The sequence below is a fragment of the Hordeum vulgare genome, chromosome 5H (assembly GCF_904849725.1).
Source record: "Hordeum vulgare subsp. vulgare chromosome 5H, MorexV3_pseudomolecules_assembly, whole genome shotgun sequence".
Classification (NCBI taxonomy): domain Eukaryota; kingdom Viridiplantae; phylum Streptophyta; class Magnoliopsida; order Poales; family Poaceae; genus Hordeum; species Hordeum vulgare.
This window is the reverse complement of record NC_058522.1, coordinates 392,659,438-392,670,945: the sequence shown is the minus strand read 5'-3', so window position 1 is coordinate 392,670,945 and position 11,508 is coordinate 392,659,438.

Here is an 11,508-nt window from a genome sequence, read left to right as displayed (position 1 = left end):
GGGGGCGTCGAGCAGTTGCTCAAAGGACTGCCTGGGCAGCCAGTTGGCGTTGTTCCTGTTGGAACGCTTCCGCGGAGGGCTGGCTTGAGGAGCCGACATCTCGCCCTCCACACTGGCTACCAACTTGCTGTTGGAGTGCGAAACCATCTGATCCGCCTTGCGCTTGTTGTTGTTCTGGCTGCCCCTATTGTCCCCAGCCGGCTTGGGAGTAGCCGGCGTAGGGACAACCTTGTCCGAGGCGGTCACCTTGATGCGCATCGCCGAGTCGGCCGTGGCATACTTGTCCGCCTTGGCCATGAGCACCGCCAGAGAGGTGGGCTTGGAGCACATAAGCTTGTGCTTGAGGAGGGTGCCGTCTCGGCAACCGTCGATGAAGTACTGGATGGCTTGTACCTCATGCACCCCCTCGCAAGAGTTGCGGAGCTCGGTCCATCGGGTGATGTAGTCGCGAAGAGGTTCGTCGGGCTCCTCGATGCACATGGCTAGCTCGTGAGGCCGGCCAGGGCGCTTGTAGGTGCTAGTGAAGTTGCGGACAAACGCCTCCTCGAAGTCCACCCAGGAGTTGACGCTGCCGGCCGGAAGGCTGTTAAGCCAAGTCCGGGCCGAGCCGGCCAACATGAGTGGCATGTAGCGGACCGCTACGCGCTTGTTGCCCCTGGCAATGCCGACGACCGTAGTGTAGCCGATCAGCCAGTCCTCTGGCTTGGCCGTGTCGTTGTATTTGGGTGTGTCCCAAGGCAAGGTGAAACCTCAGAGGAACAGCTCCCCTTGGATCCGGGGGGCGAAGCAGGCCGGACCGATGGGACCGTCATCCTCCAGGAGGGCTGACTGGGCCAGGACAATGAGACGCCTGCGGGCGTCCCGATCATCCTGGGAAATGCGAGCGCCAATCTGAGTGGCGAGAGGGGAGGCGCCTCGCGAACCAGAGACATCAGTTCTTCCCGGGTGAATAATCTCACACTCCGAACCGCCTTCGTCGCCTCCGCGACGCGTGCCCGAAATGTGCTCGCTCTCGCGCTGGGAGCGCCGGTCTTGGCTTCCCTCGCCCCTCCGGCCGGAGGGGCGATGCGAGGAAGATCCTTCTACATGATGCTGACCGCTAGGGTTGCGGCGTGCTCCGGGGTTGGGTCCCGGAGACTTTGACTGGGCTTGACTGGGGTCAAGCCGAGTGTGTTTTTGGTTGGCGGCGTCAAGGAGATCCTTGACCCGCTTCTCCTGGAAAGCGCGCTCCTCGCCTTCCAGGGTCTCCATCTCCTCCATGGCCTCCTGCGCCGCTTGCATGTTGGCTGTAGGAGTCTCGTAGGTGGGCAGATCGCCGCCCAGGACCTCGGCAATGAACCGGCCGTGGCTGCAGACCGATCCAAGCCGGCTAGGGGCCTCGGAAATCGGAGTGAGGTCGTATGCGGAGTTATACTCGCACTGCGTGGCCTCCATCCGACGCTTCGCTGAGGCAACGGCAATGCCCTCCTCCAACATACGCTTGCGAGCCTCCTCCAGTGAGGCCAGGGCGTCACTACGGTTCGTGGAAGCAGCGACGGGTGTCTTCAGGCCGGCGATGGCATCCCGAAGAGTATCAGCGATGGCAGCGGCGGGATCACCAACGTTTGTTGACGCCTTGCCATGAGCCGCGCTGGTGCCGGCTCCGATAACCATCACCTCCACGACGTTGGAGATGGCAGCAACGTGGTATGGGGTGAAGAACTCCACCGATGGCGGAGGGCCGTCGAAGACGAGGACGTTGCTGGGATATACGTCATGGGCAGGCGTCTTAGCAATAGAGAGCCTGCTGAAGCTGGCGCAGAGCGCCTCAACGTCGAAGTCCTCGCCGAAGTAGCGCGGACCGTCATTGAGACGTAGGTCGCTAAAGAGAACGATGAGGTTCTCCATAGCAGTGAAGACGATGCTAGGAAGCGCCTCAACATCAGAATCTTCGTCCGAATCCGCACGGCGGACGGGGACGTCGATCATCATCGGTGTTGCCTCGTCGAAAGCGGGCTCCACGGGCATGCAAACTGATCCGGACGTGATGCATCCGGTGGTGTAGGTGCGGGCCCCCGCCCAGCGCGTAAAGCCAGCCGATGTCGCGATCGGCCCCACGGTGGGCGCCAAAGGTCGGTGAATACTCACAACATATGCCATAGGTAGGCTAAAGTCGGTGAGAACCGAAGGTACAAAGGAGGGCGCTGGGAACGAGGTTGGTACAAGCATGGAACGCACGATGTACCCAGGTTCAGGGCTCTCCGCAGAGATAAGACCCCTAGTCCTGCCGGAGTGTTTGATGTGTATGAATGGATTACAATGTCGCTCCTGGAGCCGTGTTGGAAGGAGGAAGAGGGGAGCTGTCGGCTCGTCCCTGCCTCTCTCTATGTGGTTGGTGGGTGTGAAGTGTTGATCGACCGACCCTCTGCATGGAGGGTGACCGGGGGGTTTTATAGACGAACCCGCATGCCTACAATATGGATAAAGGGTACAAGAGTGGGACCCGGCTGGCAGCCTCGCCGGCTGACCAGGGGCCCATGAGAGTCTTGTCTTGTCGCTTGAGGGGCCCGCCGGTTGCATGGTCTCGATTGGTAGTGGGACCCGCCGGCTGGCCAATGAAGCTCTCGCGTAAGGTTGACGCCGAGCACGCGCTGTACGACCGCCTCCACTGTTCCCCACGCCGAGTGTAGTAATGGAGTGGGAGTGCGACGGTCCGACACTATGCGAGGTGATGGATCAGAGCCTGGGTAGGTCAGCGGCGTGACCGCCCATGCTTGTACCTGCCGCACGCCCCGATCCAGTACCTTTGCTGACGCGTAGCTACCTTTAATTGTAAGGTCTCATCCTGACCAACGATCTGATGTGACTTGTGATCCCCGGCCGGCTAGCCTGCTTGGCCAGCCGGGTTGGGTACGACCGCCTCATTCCTAGCCGGCTGGTTGTACTAGGCCGGCCTGGAAGACGTAACTGCCTCTACTCTAGCCGGTAGGGGTTGCCTAGCCGGCCAGAGAGATTTCCGCCTCGTCCTCCAGCCGTTAGCAGCAGCCTAGCCGGCCAGAAGACTTGGGCCTTAGGAAACTGTATTTGTCCATGTCCTTTGAGCCGGAAATGAAGGAGCGGGCTTGATGAGCCTACCCCGGGGTTATCCCCCCAACACTTTATCACTTCCCTGCTCGAGGACGAGCAGGAGTTAAGCTTGGGGATGCTTGATACGTCTCCAACATATCTATAGTTTTTGATGGTTTCATGCTATTATCTTGTCAAACTTTGGATGTTTTGTATGCCTTTTATATCTTTTTGAAAACACTTATTAACTCAGTGCCAAGTGCCAGTTCCTGTTTTTTCCATGTTTTTAACCCCTTTCAGAGGAGGATTTTAAACGGAGTCCAAACAGAACAAAACTTCCAAAAAGATTTTTTTGAAACAGAAGAAGATCGGGAAGCTTGAGAACCAAGGCAGGGGCCCACCAGGGACCCCACAAGCCCCCTAGCCGCGGCCAGGGGGACCCGCGCCTCCCAGGTTTGTGGGCTCCCTGGGCCACCTCTGCCCTAGGTCTTCCACCTATATATTCCCTAAAATCCCAGAAAAAATCAGGAGATCATCGAAAGAACTTTTCCACCGCCGCAAGCTTCTTTCTCCGCAAGATCCCATCTGGGGCACGTTCTGGTGCCCTCCGGAGGGGGGATTCGGATACGGAGGGCTTCTTCATCAACACCATGAACTCTCCGATGATGCGTGAGTAGTTCACCACAGACCTACGAGTCCATAGCTAGTAGCTAGATGGCTTCTTCTCTCTCTTGGATCTTCAATACAAAGTTCTCCATGATCTTCATGGAGATCTATCCGATGTAATCTTCTTTTGCGGTGTGTTTGTCGAGATCCGATGAATTGTGGATTTATGATTAGATTATCTATGAATCTTATTTGAGTTTCTTCTGATCTCTCTTATGCATGATTTCATATCCTTGTAATTCTCTTCGAGTTGTGGGTTTTGTTTGGCCAACTAGATCTATGATTCTTGCAATGAGAGAAGTGCTTGGTTTTGGGTTCATACCGTGCAGTGACCTCACCCAGTGACAGAAGGGGTAGCGAGGCACGCATCATGTTGTTGCCATCAAGGGTAAACAGATGGGGTTTTCATCATTGGTTTGAGTTTATCCCTCTACATCATGTCATCTTGCTTAAGGCATTACTCTGTTCGTCATGAACTCAATACACTAGATGCATGTTGGATAGCGGTCGTTGTGTGGAGCGATACGTCTCCCTCGTATCTACTTTTCCTAACTCTTTTGCCCTTGTTTTGGACTCTAATTTGCATGATTTGAATGGAACAAACCCGGACTGATGCTGTTTTCAGCAGAATTGCCATGGTGTTGTTTTTGTGCAGAAATGAAAGTTCTCAAAACGTCCTGAAAATTTACGGAGATTTTTTCTGGAATAAAAGAAAAATATCTGCGCAAAGTTCCACGTGAGGGGGCGTGCCAGTGGGCCACAAGCCCCTGGGCCGCGACCACCCCCTATGGCCGCGCCATGAGGGCTTGTGGGGCCCACGTGGCACCACCGCCCCCAATCCCAGTCCTATATCTTCCGTTTTGAATGGAAAAAACCAGAGGGAAGGTTTCATCGCGTTTTGCGATACGGAGGCGCCGCCACATCCTATTCTTCATCTGGAGGGCAGATCTGGAGTCCGTTTCGGGTTCCGGAGAGGGGAAATCGTCGCCACCGTCATCATCAACCTTTCTGCATCGACAATTCCATGATGCTCTTCATCGTTCGTGAGTAATCTCGTCGTAGGCTTGCTGGACGGTGATGAGTGGGATGAGATCTATCATGTAATCGAGTTAGTTTTTGACGGGGATTGATCCCTAGTATCCACTATGTTCTAGATTGATGTTGCTACTACTTGGCTATGCTTAATGCTTGTCACTAGGGCCCGAGTGCCATGATTTCAGATCTGAACCTATTATGTTGTCGCGAATATAAGTGTCTTTTAGATCGTATATTGCAAGTTGTAGTCACCTACTATCTGTTATGACCCGGCAACCCCGGAGTGACAATAGCCGGAACCACTCCCGGAGATGACCATAGTATGAGGAGTTCATGTATTCACCGCGTGTTAATGCGTTGGTCCGATTCTTTGTTGAAAGGAGAACCTTAATATCCCATAGTTTCCATTAGGACCCCGCTGCCACGGGAGAGATGCACAATAGATGTCATGCAAGTTCTTTTCCCTAAGCACGTACGACTACATACGGAATACATGCCTACATTAGATTGACGAACGGGAGCTAGTTACATATCTCTCCGTGTTATAGCTGCTACATGATGAATCACATCCGTCACACTCATCCATCACCGATCCACTGCCTACGAGTCTTTTACTACTGGTCCTCGCTACGTTACTTTGCCTAGGCTTGTCCCTTGCTACAAGAGGGATTGGGTCACTTTGGTGCTGTCACTACTGTTGTTACTTTGCTGCTGATGTCGCTACTACTGTTACTTGTTACTTTGTTGCTGCTACTACTACTGTTCCTTGCTACTCCGTTGTTACTTGTTGCAAGACTTTGTTGGCGCTAACATCCCGTCAACAAGGCTTTTTCTGGCGCCATTGCTGGGAATTGTCAAAGCTTTTTCTGGTGCCATTGCTATCATACTACCTTGCTACTGATACTTTGCTTGCAGACACTAATCTTTCAGGTGTGGTTGAATTGACAACTCAGCTGCTAATACTTGAGAATATCCTTTGCTTCCCCTTGTGAGGGAATCAATAAATTTGGGTTGAATACTCTACCCTCGAAAACTGTTGCGACCCCATACGCTTGTGGGACATCAAGGCTTTTTTTGGCGCCGTTGCCGGGGAGGCACAACTATATTCTCTGAGTCACTTGGGATTGACGTCTGCTGATCACTATGAGGAATCCAAAAGATCCAAGAACTAAAATCTTGCCTTCCACTACGAGGAGAGGTAAGGAACTGCCATCTAGCTCTGCACTTGATTCACCTTTAGTTTTGAGTAAGTTTGCGACTTTGCCTCCTGCTAGAATTCTTGATATGTCGCCTGTGCTTGATGATGCTACTTCTGCTGCTTATGATGCTATGCTTGATACTATGCTTGATGATGCTATGCTTGATACTATGCCTGATGATGCTATGCTTGATATTATGCCTGATGATGCTATGCTTGATACTATGCCTGATGATGCTATGCTAGATACTATGCCTGCTATGCCTGATACTGCTTTGCCACTAGGTGCATTCCTTGATGCACAACTTGCTAGAGTTGCTGCTAGATGTGATGATACTTCTGAAACTGCTGATACTATTGAAGTAGAACCTGCTACTATGCCTAAATTGCGTGTTATTCCTGGTACGCGCTATGTTATGGTGGGAGAGATAGCTGAGGACTTTCTTGCGTGTAAGGACAATTATGATGTTCAGAAACTTCTGCACAAGTGGAAAGAAAAATCTCTAAACGCTAGGATGAAATACTACCCGAAGTTTGCTACTTCGCCTATCTTTGTGACCGATAAGGATTATGAATTCTTTGTCGACCCTAGGTTAATCACTTTGGTCGAATCTGATCCTTTTCACGGTTATGAGTTTGAAACGGTTGTAGCCCATCTTACCAAACTGCATGATATAGCCACCCTATTCACTAGTGAGGAAAAGATCCGCCACTACTACAAGCTCAAGCTGTTTCCTTTCTCGCTAAAGGATGATGCTAAGACCTGGTTCACTTCTCTTCCTCCTGGATGAGTGCGTAGCCCCCAGGATATGGTCTACTACTTCTCTGAAAAATATTTCCCTGCCCATAAGAAGCAAGCTGCCTTGCAGGAAATATACAACTTTGCTCAAGCTGAAGAAGAGAGTCTCCCACTAGCTTGGGGGAGGCTCATCCAGCTACTGAATGCTTTGCCTGATCACCCTCTTGAGAAGAACGAAATACTTGATATCTTCTATAATGGACTTACCGATGCTTCTAAAGACCACCTAGATAGTTGTGCCAGTAGTGTTTTTAGGGAACGAACCGTAGAACAAGCTGAGATTTTGTTGAACAACATCTTATGCAACGAGAATGCTCGGACTATTCCCGAACCACCCCCTAAGCCAACTCTGAACAAAAGAGGTATTCTATTCCTCAGTCCTGAAGGTATGCAAGAAGCCAAGAAATCTATGCGAGAGAAAGGCATTAAATCTAAAGATGTCAAAAATCTACCACCTATTTAAGAGATCCATGGTCTCGATAACCCGATACAGGTAGTAGAAGTAAATTCTCTGCGTAGGTTTGATGAGAGTGATATTCCTTTTGATAAACCTGCTAGCTTATGCATGGATGAATTTGGTAACTTTGTTGCCAAACAACTGAGTTTCAATGATTATGTTAGCAGACAATCGGAAAAGAATTCTCGTATGCTTAGTCATTTAAGTGCTTCTGTGGATAGAAATGTCAATGGTCTTAAACTTCTGAGTAAACATGCCTCTATGGTTACTACTCAGGTAGAACAAGTACTTAAAGCTCAAAATGACTTGCTCAATGAGTTGAATGACAATTCCGTCAGAGTCGTTACTAGAGGCCTTAGAATGCCCAAGGAACCTCTGTATCCTGAAGGTCATCCGAAGAGAGTTGAACAAGAGTCTCGAGGAGTTAGCACTAATGCACCTAGTCATCCTAGAAAGAAGAAGAAAGATGATAGGAACCTGCACGCTAGCAACCCTATTGCTGCTACACCTGAGAGTCCAAACGACACCTCTGTCTGTGATGCTGAAACACAGTCTGGTGATGAACATGAGCCTAATGATGATATCAATAGTGATGTTCATGAAGATGCTCAACCTAGCAATGAAAAGGATGTTGAGATTGAACCTAGTGTTGATCTTGATAACCCACAGCCTAAGACTAGAAGATATGATAAGAATGACTTCACTGCTAGGAAGCACGGTAAAGAAAGGGAGCCATGGGTTCAGAAACCTATGCCCTTTCCTCCCAAACCATCCAAGAAAAAGGATGATGAGGATTTTGAGCGATTCGTTGAGATGATCAGACCTGTCTCTCTACATATGTGTTTGACTGATATGCTCAAGATGTCTCTGTATGCTAAGTACATGAAACATATCGTGACTAATAAGAGGAGGATACCTGATCTTGAGATCTCCGCTATGCTTGCTAATTACACTTTCAAGGGTGAAACTCCTAAGAAACTAGGTGATCCTGGTGTGCCCACTATACCTTGCTCCATTAAAGGCAACTACGTTAGAACTGCGTTGTGCGACCTTGGAGCCGGTGTTAGTGTTATGCCTCTCGCTCTTTATCATAGACTTGAGTTGGATAAGTTGACACCCACTAAAATCTCTCTGCAAATGGCCGACAAATCAACTACTTTCCCTATCGGCATTTGCGAGGATGTGCTTGTTGTGGTTGCTAACACCACTATCTTAACAGACTTTGTTATCTTGGATATTCCCGAGGATGATGCCATGGCTATCATCCTTGGAAGACCCTTTTTAAACACCGCAGGGGCTGTTATAGATTGCAATAAATGCAATGTCACTTTCCATGTCAACGGTAATGAGCATACGGTGCACTTTCTGAAGAAACAATATCGAGTACATTGCATCAATGCTATCGAAAAAACTTCATCAATTCTTATTGACAGCTTTGAATGCCCTATTCCTCGTGTCAAGATGAAGTATGATTTGCTTCTTGGGGAGATACACATCCCCATTGAGGTGACCTAGTGACTATTCAAAAATTCTCCGTCTTCTTTTGCTATTCGAGAAAGTTTTGTCGAGGGGATTTGATCAACCCCATTGACGGATTTCTTTCGATGACCATGAGATGGATGAATCAAGGAGTCACAAACCTCTGTTCCAAGTTTTCACTTTAGGTTGCTTAGAAGAAAAATGAGAGATTTAGTTTAGTTTTCCCTGTTTTCTGTTTTAGCGTCCGGTAGAAAAGTACCCCAAAAATAGAAGTTCTCCGAACGCTGCGAAAATCTAGTATGATTTTTTCTAGAATATTTGAAAAATACTGGGACAAAGAGTCTGTCTGGGGGCCACACTAGTGGGACACAAGCCCTAGGGGCGCGGGCACCCCCCTGGTCGCGCCACCCAGGCTTGTGGGGCCCACAGGTACCCCCTCCGCTCATTCTTGCTCCCATCATGTTCTCCTACCTCCAGAAAAAATCATTTCGCAGCTCAAACCCGTGTTCTTGCTCCTCTTGCTAGGATTTTCGATCTCTTTGCTCAAATCACCGTTCTCCGAACTGTTTTGGGGAAATTACTCCTTGGTAAGTGACTCCTCCATTGGTCCAATTAGTTTTTGCTCTAGTGCCTTGTACTCCGCGTATTTCTGCTACCTTGGTGACCATGTTCTTGAGCTTTGTATGCCGATTCTAGCTGGTCCCAAGTAGTTTTGATGCGTAATATGGTCTCTAGGCACTTGAGGGAGTAGTTGCTACGAGTTTCGTTGAGCCTTATTCACTTTTCCTTAGAATCACTAAAAATTTCAGAAATTTCCAGAGATAGATAAGGGAAAATATGAAGAGGTTCTTGAGAGGCTCGTCAAGCCGTGACCCCAAGGACGATGGGAGTGAGAAGAAGCCCAAGTATCGGTCCCTCGAGTCGCGGAAGTTCGAGCGTGCGAGTGGCCAAGCGACGTGTTCTTACGTGCCGCTGGAATTTATGATGACTTTTATCACTTGGTGGAGAACGCAGGCCTTACCGCCTTCGTTGAAGATAAATGTTCGCAATACCTCCTCCTCACTAATATCTTCGTGCAAAGCTTTAACTTCTATCCGAGGAAGAATCCTCCTATGGTTCAGTTTAAACTTTATGATGTCCCCCAGCGCATGTCACTCCAGGATTTTTGCAACGTTTGCAAATTACCTTATGTTGGGGATATTCATGAACCTCGTCCACGAGACTTGGAAGCTTTTATCGGTATAATTGTTGTAGGAGAGGAGAGAGGAGTGTCTTGCGCTAGAGCTGCTAGCATTCATTTTCCCGTGCTTCGGTACTTCTCACTATTTGTGGGAAAATGTTTGATTGGTCGTGGGAAAGCTGGGTCACTTAGTTCCCCATATATTGCGGTCCTGCGCGAAGCCCTTTATAACGATAAAACTTATAGCTTGGGCGCTATAATAGCTCAACGGTTGAACCTTAACCATTCTAATGGTGTCGTCTATGGAGGTATCTATGCTACCCGTCTTGCCAGACACTTTTAGATACCCATTAGACTTGAGGAGGAAGAAGAGATGCTTCTTCCTGAGAGATATCTAGATTACGACAGCATGGTTTGCCATGACTTTCTTGATAGAGATATAGGTGGAATGATGATTTATAACCTGGTATTTAGTCAGGGTACTCGTGAGACTATTACTTTGCCTACTCCTTCTTTGTTCAATCTTCATGCAGACAGGTACATCATTATGCCCTCGGACATCTACGCATATTGGGGCTTGGCCCAACCACAGGTGCCCGTGCCCGAGCCGCCAGTCGAGTACCAGACGCCAGTTTATCAGTGGGAGCCGGAGGAGCTCACACAGCAGTGGCATCCTCAGTCCACTCCGGAGTACCTAGGAGCTGGTTATTTCCCTCCTTGGGAGTAGACCAAGTTAGGCAAAAAGCCTAAGCTTGGGGTGTATGTGTTTTCACCTACTTTACATTCTTGCTTATGCTTTCACTTTGTTAGCCGATGTTCACACTTTGCCACTGTATCATCCATGCTAGTTTATTTTCTTTTTCTCATTTTCTTTTCGTGTGTCTGTTTAGTTTGAGAAAACCCAAAAAAGATTTTCTTTTTCTTCTTTTGCTTGTTGGGAGCTTCCCCGTGTAGATAGTTTTCTTTTTCTTTGGGTCAAGGTAGAAGATATTGGTTACAATGTTTAGTGGCTCTTGCATGCATACCTGTTTAGCTTTCAAAGGGCCATATTACTTTGTCTTCTCCTTTGTGTCTGCCTACAGATTCCAGCTTTAGTCCAATGGACGAGCACGCTTATTATTGTTCACATCGTTTGGTCGTGCAAGTGAAAGGCAATAATGACGATATATGATGAAGTGACCGAGCCTGGAAAAGCTGGTATGAACTCGATCTATTTTGTTTTTGTAAATATGACTAGCTCACTGTGCCTGATTCAGCTTTGTTGTGAGAGAAACATGTTTGCAATGACAACTTAGAGATCATAGTTGCTTATGCCATGCTTATTTAACTAGGAGCTTATAATGGTTTGTCTTGGTTGCCGACTTGAATGTTGAGATGACTATGATGTAGTATGATAGGATGGTATCCTCCTTTGAATGTTTCAAGTGGCTTGACTTGGCGCATGTTCACGCATGTAGTTGAAACAAAATCAACATAGCCTCTATGATGTTCATGTTCATGGTGATTTATGTCCTACTCATGCTTGCACTCAATGTTAGTTAATCTCAATGCATTTTGAGGACTGTTGTCCCTCTCTAGTTGGTCGCTTCCCAGTCTTTTGCTAGCCTTCACTTGTACTAAGCGAGAATACTACTTGTGCATCCACCTCC